The 15,641-nt window shown below is 45.2% G+C and overlaps 1 protein-coding gene across 5 annotated transcripts in view; it reads right to left on the reverse strand.

Moving 5' to 3' along the window:
* TSPAN18 (tetraspanin 18) overlaps positions 1–15,641 on the reverse strand; it is a 295,772-nt gene that overhangs the window by 64,734 nt on the left and 215,397 nt on the right. For 2 of the 5 annotated variants that reach the window (XM_069221789.1, XM_069221790.1), the window contains one exon: positions 621–704. The exons of 2 other annotated variants lie outside the window; for them this stretch is intronic. The gene's annotated coding sequence lies outside the window, so the exon portion shown is untranslated. Of the gene's footprint in view, positions 1–620; positions 705–9,255; positions 9,767–15,641 lie in introns of those variants that run through there. One more of the 5 variants, XM_069221791.1, reaches the window with a different exon arrangement.

Genomic DNA, 15,641 nt, shown 5'->3' on the forward strand with positions numbered 1-15,641 from the left:
TTTAACATGGGAAAATAGAGAAAAAGAAACAGTCACACTTCTGCTAGCATCACACATATGTAAATGCACTCCACATACATTTACATATGTATAGATTTATACAATTGTGAGTACCCCTGGAAAGATCAGACTCCAGCAATTTTCGGATAATTTAAATACAATCATATATTTACTTCAACCACAGGTCACATTCTTTGTTAGTAAATTAATGTTTCTCTGTGTGAATCAGGCCCATGATGATTACAGGTTATAGAAAGGAACAAGGGAAGTAGAAACCTTAGGGACAGAAGGGGTAGGTGGAGAGACCCTAGCGGTGACAGTCAGCAAGGAAGAGACTTCAGCTGTAGGGGTCTTTGAAAGCTCTGCATCAGATGACCAGCTACCCTTCTGAAGCAGAATTATTGTGCATTATACAAGCACAGAATTAGTTTTGCCACTATACAAGCGCAGATAATTGTACACTTATAGAACAGTGAATATGGTGCACTGTACAAACACATGGAGTACTACTGCATGAGACACAATCACAGAGATCATTGTACAAGCACAAGGATTATGTATGGTACAGAATAAATATAGGAATGACCATATACTAGAAGAGTGCAATTTACTGTGTTTACCAGTGGTCTCTGGTGCCAGCTGAGCATGCAATGACTTCACCCACTGTGCCACCACTTTGGAGGCTGTGGCTGGATCTCTTGGGCCTGGAAGAAGAATGAGACGATAAACTGCAGAACAGCGAAGTACCACACAATCACACATTAACAAGGACAAGCTCTCGGAAGTGATGCCTTGCACCTTTCGGCTGGTGTACTTTAGTGCTAATTAATCTGTGGTGGGAGAAAAGGGTGACAAGGAGTGGGGGAAGAGCTGTCAGTGTGGATTTGAAGAACCTGGTTGTGGAACGTGTTATTCCCTCAATGACTGATCGGTTTAATTCAGCTGATTTAGTTGTCAGTGTGCTCGTGAGCAATATGGTTAAATGTGGTTGATCTAGCTGTCAGTGTGGATGGGAGGCATGTGGTTCGGACATGTAACTGCCCCAGAGACTGATTAGTAAAGTTCAGCTGATCTTGTTAAGTGCATGGGTGTCCACTTCCCCCCTCTCAGTTCTGTATCAATGACTCCTAAAGCTATGCGCTTGGTTGCAGAGGGTTACTCGCAGTAATGGCGTGCTGTGTATTGGCAATGGGTTTCAGCTGTAGGCACTGCACAGAGCATACTAATAATCATATTTTTTATCATACCAATTAGAATTCTAAAAGTCAAAATTATCTGTCTTCAGTTTCACAGCCCTCATAATAATAACATTTTACTTTCAAACACTGCTACAGGACTGGATTTTTCCATGTTACTATTTGCAAACTAAATGCGGGCTTAGATGTCGCTCCATAAGTGATGGTTACATTGGCATTAGTCAAATTCCAACAAAACACGTCCCTTTCAGCTTTTCATAAAACATCGTAGAAAGTAAAAAAAATAAAATCTGTCAAACTGTTCGATCCATCTTTCAGGTTGTTTTATAATTGACATTGTAGCTATCAAAGGGACCTACTGGCAACAATGTATATAACATGGCCTTTGGTTCTACCCGTGTCAACCATTAGCTTTCTTAGACCTGCCTCTTTCAGCTACTGGCTTCAGTCTTTGTCAGTCATGTATTGGCTCAGCCCAGTACAGTATGCAACTTTCACCTAATGTTTTTGGCTGTTTGAATGTATCTTTCCACCACCACCCAGATGCTTGGATTGAACTGCATGAGGGACTACTTTACAACAATAGCCCTCTCCGTCCTGCCTTATGGCTCCCTCCGTTATGTCTCGTCCTACTGTGTAACAGCTGCATCCATTAAAAGCAGGTCTTTTGGCTTTGTCAATGCTTATTTAAGCAGTACTATAAATAAAATCTGTTACTATCACATACTTGAAATGTACTTGTTTCAACGGTCTCCGACGGATGGACGGCCGAATAGACCTCAATGGGATTCAAAGGAAGGAAATTCAGGGTACATACTCACCTCTGCAGCAAGCGCACTGACCTATTAAACTATATTAGTTGATCAAACTAAGACCATGTCTTTTAACTCATATTAGAATATTGGAATGTTGGGACTCAACTGAAGACAATGGAGTGCTATGGGCTTCTAATGTTTTTTTTATTCACAAAAGCCTTACGGAGCACAGGGGATTTCAAATCCCTCAAACTCCATGGGACCTTTGTTTTATTTATTAGAACATTCTGCCCTCTAGTGCTGGAATTCGTAGCTGGGCTATACCGGCATTTAAGTCCCACTCCCTTACAGCCCGCTACGGTGGGCTACAAGGCTATATGGAAAGGGGAATTAATAATTTCCGAGACACGAGTCTAAAGAGAAGTCACACAGAATCTCCATGAAAAGAGTGAGAATTAAGTGCCACACGTGCATGTGGGGCATGTACAACGGACTGAAATTAGCACAAAGTCATCGAAAGGTGATCTCAAGTGTGAAAAAAAGTAAACCTGGGGTGCTTCATCTACGAGAGGTGCGATAGTTTAAAACTTGAGATGTGCCCTCCCCTATACGGGGTAATGATTTCATTGGGCCTTCTGCTACCAAAGTGCCCTCAGTAACCACCTATTCACCAGTGCCTGGACTGGGCACTGCCATTTTGGGTATGACTTGTGATTAGCGGATCTAGCCTCTCTAAGGTGGTCCCGTCACAGCTTTCTGGCCTATCATTCTGCCAAACACTACTAACTCTCGACTAACTCAACACAGAGTATTGATTATCACTGATTGATAAACAGGTTAGGATTATATGGAAAGGTTGTCACCAGACAAGAGCAATGCTCTGTATGACCAGCTGTGGCGAAATCTATGACTGATAAGAATTAATTAATATGGGTGGCTTCGGATTCGAATGTTACAGCACCTGGAAACATTTGGTTACACCAACAACTGCTTCAATTTAATTTAACCCTAAACCAGAGGGTTTACTTTGGCCTCCCTCACCCCTGCAGCAACTCGGTTTTTATTCCAAACTATTTTCTTTTTTTTTTTTTAATTGCCAAATTATGTTTTAATTATCTACATTTTGACTGATCGTTTCATCCAGTCATTTGATTCGAAGGGATTGGTTGCAGTCAGTCGCTGTTTACTCTGTGGCTGACTGGAGAGCTAAGGTAGCGATTGGACTTCGTTCACAACAGTTGGACATTGACATTTAAAACACAATATGAATTATAAAAAATCCCCAACTCCTGCCTCTCCAAAGTGGTTCTATGTCTCCTGAACTCTTCCAGTGCCTCCAACTGGAAAAATACATGGTGTAAAGTTGAACATGAAGACATAAGCAGAAGAGAGGGTCTAAGAGAAGGAAAATAAAGAAGGGGAGGAAAAAAAGGGAAGGAAAAGAAAAATAAATGGAGGGAAAAGAGAAAAATGGAGTAAGGCCCCAAAGGAAGGAGGGCAGAAGTGAGAGAGAATGAAGAAAGGAGGAAGGAAGGAAAATAAAGAGATGAAGGGGGTCAGATAAGAAGCAAGGGCAGAATTATAGCTCAAGAAGGAACACATTAGTTAGGAAAGGTGGGAGAAAAACTGTGGAGGAGGGGGTTAGAATAAAGATCAGAAGAATGAGAGAGCAAGGAGATATGAAAGGGAGGGAGGGAGGGATAGCGAGAAAAGGAAATGGCAGGTAGGATAAGAGAAGGAATACTAAATGAAAGATTGTGGAAAAAGGAAATTAAGATGGTGGACGTGATCACAGAATGTAGGATGGGATATAGGGCTTCAAAACAGAAAACAGGAGTCAATAGGATGAAAGACAGGGAAAGCAAGATGGACGATGGACCTGGAGGAAGGAAAAGAAGATGGAAGATAGGATGAGACAAAGAAAAACAAGATGGAAGAGTGGCCATGAGAAAGAAAAACAAGATGGAAGACAGGGTGGGAGAAAGAAAAACAAGATGGAAGATAGGGTGGGACAAAGAAAAACAAGATGGAAGATAGGGTGGGACAAAGAAAAACAAGATGGAAGATAGGGTGGGGCAAAGAAAAACAAGATGGAAGATAGGGTGAAAGAAAGAAAAACAAGATGGAAGATAGGGTGAAAGAAAGAAAAACAAGATGGAAGAGTGGACATGAGAAAGGAAAACAAAGTAGCAGGTGGGACAGGATGACGTAAAAGGATGAAAAATAATTAGAGCAAAGCAGGAAGGAAGATGGGATCGGAGAAAGGAAAACAGCATGCAACACAGAACGGGAGAAAAACAAACCGGATGGGAGGTGGGACGGGATAACAGAAACAAGATGGAAAATAAAACGAGAAAAAGGAAAAGAAGATTGAAGGCGGGAGAAAGGAAAATATGCTAGAAGACAACGTGGAAGAAAGAAAAAGAAGACTGAAGATCGAATGGGAGAAAGGAAAACAAGATAGAAGAAAGTAAACCTCAAAGGAAAAGTGATGTAGAATAGAGTGAAAGAACGGGAGAGAAGGTAAAACACAGGATGGGAGAATGTGTAAGTAGAGAGGGAAGTAATAAAACATGAAGGTGGTAAAGGCATGGGTAATGGAAGACAACTGGATAAAGAAGTAATGCATAAAACATGGTAGCCCAGGGTCGTTCCCTGTTGTCTCACTGTTGTAGGAAGGGTCCTCAGAACATGTACATTTCATGCACTGATCTCCTCTCCAAATGACAGCTATGACTAAATGTGCATCTACTGGCCTGGATCCTACCAAGCCTTGTGTGGGCCAGAAGTGCTCTGAGGTCTGATTCACAAAGCCTATGGGAGTACGCATGAACATTCAGGAGTAACCTTCACCCATGTCTAGAGTAAGCTGCAAACACTCCCATAAACGCTGTGGCAAACTGGGCCCATTACATTAACATGTTCCTTTCTGTAGACAATCTGTTGACAGCAACTACTTCTGCCACTAAGTTGATGATATTCAAATCTACCAGTAAATCACCAAAAAGCAAAACTTTAGCAGACCCTTGAAACCTGGCTGTCAACATTGACTGTAGGACGCCCCTCGGTGCGCTCTCAAACCAAGAGTAACTTTTAAATGTCGAATTCTCCTGCAATCTCACCACTACGTTAATTCCTCCACTCATATTTGGTCAGTCAATCACATCAAGGGGAAATCACAGAATCATTTGATTAAAAAATTATATAAGACTCAAAAAGGACGCTTAAATTATATTTTACAACTACACTTTTTCCGACTAATCACCCTTTTCACCGCTGCACCATAGGACCACAAAAGAACTACTGCATAGGACTTAAACACTACAACTCATCTATGGTTAGGCACGTCCTGGTCCAGCATGACATATCTCCATTCTCAAAGTGATCCATTGTGCCTCAACTAGACTGGTAGCCCTGGGGACTCAGTCTCCTGGATTTTAAAATCTCTCTATGCCATGACCTTATAGCACCCAAACTGTCCTCAAGGTGGATTATTAGAAGCTCAAAAATACTTCAGCAACAAAGAACAAGTTACTTTCTTCCGCAAATAGCTTTATGGAGGATACTCTAACTACAGATTCCCCAAGCTGTGAATATTTCCCAGGCCTCAGACTGAATACGCAAACTTTAAAGTAGTATCGCTGCCTACCAGTAGGTGTCATCCTGCTCTAGAACGGACAAGGGGAGTTGCATATAGGGGCCACCAATTTGCGCTTAAGTCAGTTGACTTTTTAGGCTGTCCGCACCCTTAGATGTTGAGCCCTTCAGTGGACTAGCACGATCAGTGTGCAGATCTCTAGATTGAGACCTTTTAGATTGAAAAGAGCTCAGGTCACAGAATGGGGAGATGGGACAGTCAGTGAGAAATATGTAGTTAGAGTATCCTCCAGAGAGATTGTTACCAAAAGGTAAGGTAGGTATCTTGTTATTCCGATAGGATACTTCTAACCGTAGATTCCTTACATGTGAATAGATAACATAGCAGCCCCCCCCCCCCGGCCGCCAATGGTAAACAGAAGGCATTCGGAAAGAAAAACAGCATTGGTTGTGTAGTGAAATGTGTGTTTTAACTACTGACTTTGTGTTGCACCACTTTGCATCTGGATTAGCTCTCCAGTGTTTACCAGTTACAGACTACATTTTGTGTTCAGTTTAGCCTTAGATTCATTCTGCCTATTGACTTTATCGTAGCATTTGACACTGCCATGTTAAAGGCTGCCCGTTATTTTCCACATTGTAAACTGTACATTCTGTCTTGTTTTCGTGCTTTTTCTCACCAAGGGCTTTGGTTGATAAGGATGTACCCAGACGGCAGGTTACAGCCTTGTTTTGACTTGACATCTTGGGATTGTGGCCAAACCCCAACGTATTATTTTCAAAGCATACCTAAACTAGCCAGCATGTTTGAATCACAAAATGAGGGGGTTTTCCAGAAAGCTCCTTTGGTTTTTTCAAGATATAAAAAGACCCAGAGGAACAGTTAGGGTTGGAGAGACCTCAATCAGGACTTTATAAGCCGGGTGCCTGATATATTTCCCGTGAGGGTAGAGATCTCTTTCGCAGTCAAACAGAGTCATCGGCTTGCTGGCATGAGAAAGATGAAGCACCTGACAGGCCCCGCAGTGATGCATTTTTAATTCATTATTTGCTTTGCATTATAATATAGATACATATATTTGCTGTGTATATTCCAGTGGAGAATCATTTTGGGATGTTTTCATTTCATTGTTGTGACTACTTTTAAATGTGTGCCTTCAACATGCTAATCACCTTTGAGGAACCTCTCATAGTGAAATAATAAATGTCTTCTTTGGATTAAGAAGTACATTCCAGAGATTTTTGTCAGCTCGGTCATTAGTGAAAAGCAAAACAGGTTGGAAGAGGTGTTTGTCATCGATGCCTGGAAAGGAAATTCTAAAAGCATAGAACCAAAGGTTGGTAGAGGTATTGGTCATGGAAATAAATTGGTGGCTGGACAGGGCATTCACAAAGACAAGAAGCATTGATTGAAGACTTACTTGCCACGGACATCATGGATTTTTGGTTAAGGCATGGGTAAAGAAAATAAATATTGGTTGGAAGAGGTGCTCGCTGTGGACATCACTGATAGATGAGGTGTTTCATGGACACCGTTGAAAGGTGCACTTATTATGGACATCCTCAAGCGATGGTTGGAAGAGGTGCTGGTCATGGACATCGCTGATTATTGAAGAGATGTTTCATGGACATTGTTGATAGGGGAAAGGGGCACTTATTATGGACATCCTCAAGCGATGGTTAGAAGAGGTGCTTGTTGTGGATATCGCTGATGGTTGAAGAGGTGTTTCATGGACACCGCTGAAAGGTGCCCTTATTATGGACATCCTCAAGCGATGGTTGGAAGTGGTGCTTGCATGGACATCGCTGATGGTTGGAGGAGTGTTTCATGGACACCGTTGATAAGTGGGTGGGCACTTAGTATGGACATCTTCTAGTGGTGGAACAAATGTTTATATTTTTTGTCCTCTACCGACAGAAGAGGTTTTCATCAAGGACACAATCGAAGGGTGGAAGAGCCATTTCCTCAAGGAGACTTGATTGATGGAAAAGGCAATCATAAAAGACACCACTCGCAGTCGGAATCGACATTCAACAAGGAAGCAACCAATGGTTAAATACGTTTTTGTCATTGAGACCACTGACTGTTGTAAGAGATCAACAAAAACACAGACAACGGGGTCTGATTCACAAAGCTCTTGTGTGTGTGAGTTGAACTAAAATTCACAAAGAGCTTGATCTACCAGTGCAGGGTATTTACAAAAGGTCACCTTGGATTTGCTAATCCATTTAATCAGACAGTATATTAGCTCACAATGGGGGAATGCTGCAGGTCACCATACGCCACTTCAGGTTTTCTGAATAGTCACAAACTTTTCTGTGACCCATTTTCATCATGAAAACAGTTGAAGATTCAGTACCATGAGGGGTAGAAGTGAATGGTTGGACAGAAGTATTCCAGAAATTGAAGGCAGTTTAGGGGAGAGTTTTATATGTGCCCATACTCCTTTCCATCCAACAGCTATCCTGACCCATGACACCACAAACAGTGGAATGTGCAGTGTTACCTGTACATGACATCAACAGCCAGCGGGATAATCACTAACGCCTTTGTCAGTCTATGACATCATAAATCTCCACTAGAACGTAAAGGGTTAATATTGCCTTTCTACGATTTCACAAACTGGACACTGTTCTTTCTCTATGACGTCACACTCGAAGGGATGTGAAAGGATGAAGGCTCTGTCTGGTACATCTTAATCAGTCAATTAAATGTAAACAGCAGGTGTTCTCTTACTATCAGAAACAGTGGAATGTAAACAGCCCTCTCTATCACATCACTGCCAGCTGGGGAGGAGGGGTGAACAGACTGTTCTAGTTTATGACGTCACAAGTCAATGAAATGTAAATACGTGTTCTCCATCACAAACAGTGGAATGTACTGTATAATACATCACTGCCAGCTGGGGGGAGGGGTGAACAGACTGTTCTCATTTATGACGTCACTGCAGTCAATTAAATGTAAACACGTGTTCTCCATCACAAACAGTGGAATGTACTGTATAATACATCACTGCCAGCTGGGGAGGAGGGGTGAACAGACTGTTCTCGTTCATGACGCCACAAGTCAATGAAATGTAAATACGTGTTCGGTTTCACAAACAGTGGAATGCAAACAGCACTCCCTATGACATCACAACCAACCAGGGGAATGTGAACCGAATGCGTTTTCATTGATGACATCATAAAGTCAATGAAATGTAAACCAGTCTTGTTCTCTTCCTATGAAACATCAAAAGCAGTTGAATGAAAACAGATACGGCTCCTTAACTGCGACATTAAAACAAGTGAATGCAAACTGACAGTGTCCCAAATCCGTGACATCACACTTCGATGAGATATAAATAGCCACTTTTTAAACACCAGAGTGGAGTTTAAGTTTCAAAAATCTTAATACTTTGAAGAATGGCAGAAACAGTGTTTCATTTTAACTTATTTTTAGAAAAAGGGACTCCACTTGGAGAGCATTGTCCTGGGACTGGCCGGAAGTGATGTCACAGTCTAAGCTTTCTGGCCAGAGCACGGTCTGCCTGTGACGTCACACTAGGGACTGGAAGAAAGCAAGCCCGGAATGAAGACCCTTCTGGATGCTGGGATATATAGGACAAAATAAAAAATATAATAATACAGAGAGCAATACGAACAATCAAAAGAGGCTCTTTAAGAAGCACCCTTTAGTTCCACTCACACCCATGTCCCCTTCTGACCTGCCACCAAGATCGGTGATGCGCCCCGCGCCGCTGCCAGTCACCCCAAAAGGAAGGGAGCACGAAATGGGGGCCCTCCTCGCCCAGAGAAAACTTCTTCCCCCGCCGCCGTGTCCCCGGCACGTCTGGCGCCTCCTGCCTCCGGCGAGCTGGGTCTGCGCGGAGAGAGCCCTCCCGGCAGATTTAATGATGCTGTAATCCATTCCAAAATATGCCGGGCTGTCGCCCTGGCAACACGGCCAGCCACGAGCCCAAGCATTTCAAAGGCTATGATGCACCCGCGGATGGAGCGCCTTGGCACAGGGCTGGAGGGGCCCGGGGTGGCAGGGCTGCCTGCATCTGGGATAACGTGCATCCTTCGGTGCACTTACCTGGCACCCCCACCTGGGCACCGACAGCATCCCGCAGGCAGACACCACCCGAGCTCAGGCAGGTCTCCGTCTCTGACCCTGCAGGACCAATGGGAAGAGCTGGAGACCCCGCTGAGAACTAGCAACAGCTCGAAGCAAGTGCCAGGTCTGGCAGTAATAAGGTTCAAGGACTCGAAGACGACGTTTGGTTACACAAAGTAATCAGCAATATAAAACACGTCTAATTTGTGTATAGGCATATACAGGCATGAATGTACTTGTCCGTTCTAAAGAGATACTTCGACTTTTTTGCCCATTTCCATTCTCCCCTGCCCTTAAATACCTCCCAGAATAATGTGAGTGGAAAGTTCCACTCCAAGTGGCAGTGATTCTGCTGTGGCCCTCAAGGGGGCGGGGTTTTGGTGACGTCCTTTGTATGGAAGTTAAAAGTTGGGGACGAGGTTGGAATAGTGCTACAATGAAGGTCACCAGGCACATTTAAATTCAACTTTGGCAGTGGGCAAAATAATATACATAATACAGAAGGCGTAACAAAGTGTGCAACTACAAAACATCTCCATCTGTAAGTAAAATACATACAAAATAAGAAAAAGAAAAAATAAGAGATGCCCTAAGCAATAAGCAAAAAAGATAGAAGTTCTCTATACTCATTTAACAAAAGCTACAAACTTCTTTGGAGTGAACATCATTCCTCTAGACTTGCGGGACCATCTCTGGAAGCAGCTCCAGGAAGCGCAGAAGGGATATGGGGGGTCATTCTGACCCTGGCGGCCGCCACCGACCACGGGAGCACCGCCAACAGGCTGGCGGTGCTCCCACGAGCATTCTGACCGCGGCGGTTCAGCCGCGGTCAGAAGCGGCAAGTCGGCGGGCTCCCGCCGACTTACCGCTGCTCGGGGGAATCCTTCATGGCGGCGGAGCGCGCTCCGCCGCCATGAGGATTCTGACCCCCCCTACCGCCATCCTGTTCATGGCGGGAAAGCCGCCATGAACAGGATGGCGGTAGGGGGGGTCGCGGGGCCCCTGGGGGCCCCTGCCGTGCCCATGCCAATGGCATGGGCACGGCAGGGGCCCCCGTAAGAGGGCCCCGCAAAGTATTTCAGTGTCTGCCTTGCAGACACTGAAATACGCGACGGGTGCCACTGCACCCGTCGCACCTTCCCACTCCGCCGGCTCGATTACGAGCCGGCATCCTCGTGGGAAGGGAGTTTTTCCCTGGGCTGGCGGGCGGTCTTTTGGAGACCGCCCGCCAGCCCAGGGAAAAACTCATAATACCCTCCGCGGTCTTCTGACCGCGGAGCGGTATAATGGGGGCGGAATTCTGGCGGGCGGCCTCCGCCGCCCGCCAGAATCAGAATCACCCCCATGGTCTTCAAAGTTCTGGACAGAAGCTTTTCAAAGTAAGTCCACGCCCCAGTCGAACAGTTCTCAAGTTCAGCCACATTATGCGCGTCCTTTGTGATTTTAGAGAGAGTAGAAGTCTTTTCACCCATCTTCACAGGTGTTTTGACTAGCAGTAAATCGCTAACAGGCCAGTGACTTAATTTACTCCATTGGCATGGTGACAATGGTCCTTGAAAGGCATTCTTGACAGATCTATAGAAATCCTAATTTGGCAATACCCTGGGCCATGGCACTCAGCGTACATTCTCATCGCCCAGTGACCAGATCATCCCTCAACGTGTCAATAGTTCAATGTACTGTTGACAGTATCCGGCTCGGCACCATTTAAGATTGGCTTAGATGGTGTTTGAAGAACATCTTCGAAACAGCAGGCAGTCGACCAGTTCACGCACCACGGCTTAGTTCTTCACCCCCCAGCCTCAACTGGAACCCTTCTCCTATCAACCGAAAACTTTTTGCTCCCACTGGAAAATATTGCACCATTACCTAACCAAGCATTTGCAATGCAATGGCTCTTGCGTTTGTTCGAGTTAGAGCTATTAGCGTTGTAAATTCCTAACTGGACTTTTCTTGCCACATAAATTGAAAATGAAAAGTAAAACAGTTGACATAAGCGAGCCGATACAAAGCACTACGGCTGCCATGAGCATGACCCTGAAGGAGAGACACAAAAGGAAAAAGAAGTTTGCTTGCAGTCAAATGTATCGGCAAATGTGCAATTATCCATGTAACAGGGTCAGTATCCAAGGCGGTAACAAAACCGGGCCAAGGAGAGACAAATGTAAAACATTTACCAATGATAACAAAGGATTTTTGAAAGTCAAGCCGACGAACGAGTTAACGTGATGGGCTTGCGGTGGGTGTGGTTAAAAGCCCACAATACTTACAACGGGTCAAAGCGCTTGCACGCTCGATCTATTAAAAAAGCTAGCCTGCAATAAAACACTCCCAAGCATACTCCATGTTGAAATTGCCTCAAAGGTCGTTGCCCAATTACACTGCATGTACACCATCTATATCAGTTTTTTGGGCCACCAAGTTAAGAGACTTCCCAAAGCTGAAAGTACTACCATTAGACTCACTTCTGGAATAAACAGGCATTAGCAAAGCCAGTGAGTCTCACCTGAGCGAGCGACACGACTGGCTTTGACAATGCCCTACCAGCTATGTTAAAAAGTATAGAAAATAGTTTCCCATACTTTTAAAATGAACACTACATTGCGTAAATCAGCATGTGTTGCATCGTTAGATTGCATATTTCAACATGGCAGCTATTTTAAAAGTACCGAAACAATAATTTTTATACAGCGGCCTAACAAAACTTGAGGGGCCCCACTGCAAAGAACAGGGAGAGACCTCTCTCCGGATGCACTCAGGAGCTTTCAGGCCAGGGTACTGTGCTACAGAGGCCCCCTGGAGCTTGGAGGCCCCCTGAACCGTGGGGACTGCAGGGGCCTTTGTTACTACACTGTTTCTATAAGGTCTAGATGGCAGCCACTTTGAATGATATGGAGTAATGGCAGAACTCATGTGTCACACAGTGCAATGGCTATTGTGGAAGGATAGAAAATATTGTTTCCTGCATGTTGTAGATGGCTGTTGGAACATGTGATGCGATATGTAGTAACAATCTGGTGGACATCGTGAAAAATTAGAAAACAATATTTTGTTTGCTATACTTCTAGCTCGGCTGCTCGCCTCTACTGCCTGTGGAATTTGAAAGCCTCCAGCATTGGCAAACGCAACAGTGGCTACCAACATGGGCTGAAAGATGGAGGGTGGTGGAAGTAGAGAAAACCTAAAAAAATAAATACATAAGGCCACAAAGAGACACAGAAGTGTAGTGGGTCAATATCCAGGGCATTACCAAGGCTGCACTCTAGCCCCCGGTGCATCACTGAGAAACACCACGAGGAAGTTAGGAGGGGAAAAAAGGTTAAGGTGAAGCAAGGGAAAGTAGGTGCACTATGACATGCTCTCCCATGGAGTGGTAAATAAGTAATTAACTTAAAAAAATCTAGTTCCATGATGTCGGCAGAGGAAGGCTACATTACGTCAATCAAAAATAAGGGCAAGCAAGCTATGCTCCATGGGAGGGACAAAAAATAGTGACAAAGCCATCCAATAAAGAGCGGGAAACTGAGATTGACAAGAACACCACCTTATAATGAGTAAGTGTTGACTTTGTAGCACTGAATATAAAAATTCTGTCCTAAACAAAGTCCTATCCGTCTGCAGCAAGAGCCCAAAAAAGTGTGCATTGAAAGAGGCCATCGAAGGAGTGCTCGACTCACAATTAATGCCAGGCGCAAGTAAGAAATCCTGTCTCGGCTCAGTAAAAGCAGACAAAGCTTTGCTCCTCCTCCTTCTGTGACATTATCTCTCTGTATGCCACCGATACACTCTCCTGCCTGACAATCACCATTGATTGTGTGCATCAGTCTATAGGGACAGATGGTTTGAGGTGCAAGCGCAAGACCTATGGAGTAGCCCCCCAATCCACACCAGAACCCCCCTCGCTTACCTCCTGCAGGAAGCCATGGGCAGCCTCTGCCGGGACTCATCATCTCCGGTGTCGCTCAGTCTGGTATGACCTGTGAATGGATGACTGCATCTCACCTTGTCCTGCTGAGGGCTCTTGCCTGCTGTCATTGGGAGAGCCAGTTCCTAATCTATAGATGGGCACAGCAGGAAGCCTGCTGAGCGCTCACTGCTGAGACTGCACTGTAGAGGGTATATCAGGGACCACCAGGCACTCACCTGGGTGGAAGAGGGCAGCTTGCTAAGGCAGTGAGATCTGCAGGAGCCAGCTGAGTTGACCAAAGAGCTCATGGCCCAGCTCTGGAGCTCACGACTCAAAATCCTTCCACAGAAGGGCTCGCTGACCTCATCGGAAGCCATAGCGGAGGCCGTATTGTGTCCCGAAGTGCCAAGCGACAAGGAAGGGGGCACAGAATATCTGTACTTAAGAGTCCCTTCATCCACTTCAGACACAGACGAAGCCATCTTCAAATCAGAGGAGGTGGATATGAAAAGTTAGGTCCACCAGGGAGGCAGCGAACACACCAAGCAGGAACTTATGACTTGCTAGGAAAGAAAATATATATATTTTCTTCTTCACATGGGACATTCTCCAAACACTGAGGACGAGGGGATGCAACAGCATGCAGTTATTGTCCTCACACAATGTTACCCCACAAAACCCAGCATTAAGGGCCTGGTAGTAAAGATTGACCAGAATACCACAATCTGAATAATAAACTAAAATGTAATAAAAATGGTGCAACAATTGAAATAGTAGAGGTAGGTGTGCGTAAGCTAATACAAATGAGACTAGAGAACTTATTTCATGGGAACTCACAGCTCTTCTGCTGGTTACAGCCTCAACAAGGCCTTCACTGTCAGGAACACCCTTGTATCAGCCTTTGGCCTCCACTGTGCATCACTCTGGGCCATCCCACCACCCAAGCTTGGCTCCTTCGCCGTTTCCGGTACCTGCGGCTCCATCCAATGAATCCTGCACTGCCTCCATCCCACCAGCACAAGAAGCCTATCATCTGTACAGTCTTTGGTACCAACAGCACCTGCACCTTGGCTCTTGCACTGACATTTAACCAGCACCAGACCTGTGGCTCCTGCACATTGTCTTCCACACCAGGGGCACCCCGAGCACGGCTTCTACACTGATTACCACAGCACTACACCTGAGCCTCGGCACCTACACTGTGACTTCATTGGCTTCTACATTACCTGCTAATCTGATGGCACTAGAAGCATGGCGCCTGAACTGTCTGTCACACCACCACCATCAGAACCTTGGCACCAGCATGGTCTGCCACGGTACTGGCCACACCTGATAAACTGACTAGGAGTGAGCTACTGAATAATAGACAATCACTGAGCTGTTTTCAAGTGGATCCCCCCTGACACGAGGAAGAGAGTCACCCACACATTCGTCACTAGCAAACTGGACTACGGCAACGCACTCTGTGCCGGCACCACCAAGAAACTATAATCAAGACTCCAAAGAGTCCAGAATGCAGCAGCCAGACTCACCCTGGACATCCCCCGACACAGAGATATCTCCTCCCACACAGACCTACAATGGCTCCCAGGCAACAAGCACATCACATACAAACTCCTGATCCACACCTACAAGGCACCGCGCAACATAGGACCGGCATACCTCAACCACCGCCTCGCCTTCTATGTACCCAACAGGCATCATCGTTCTTCCCAGCTCGCCTTTGCTGCCGTTCCCAAGATCTGGAAGAGTACAGCAGGAGGAAGATCCTTCTCCTACCTAGCAGCCAGGACATGGAATGCGCTACCTCTCACAGTCGGGCAGACGCATCACTGAGCAGACCAGGAAGGACCTCAAGACCAGGCTATTTGCTGAACAACACGCCCACATACAGCGCCTTGAGACCCTACGGGTGATTAGCCGTGCTTTAGAAATCATTGATTGAGGTGTGCAGGATAGCAACAATGTCTGTGCAGAAGAAAAACTAGCATATGAGTTTCTGTAAAGACTTTTTACACATTTTTGGTGATTCTAAAACTAAAGTGGACTTTCCTGTTGTGGTAGCACGGTCCACCGCGTCACCTGAG

Source organism: Pleurodeles waltl, chromosome 3_1 (genome assembly GCF_031143425.1).
Source record: "Pleurodeles waltl isolate 20211129_DDA chromosome 3_1, aPleWal1.hap1.20221129, whole genome shotgun sequence".
NCBI lineage: Eukaryota > Metazoa > Chordata > Amphibia > Caudata > Salamandridae > Pleurodeles > Pleurodeles waltl.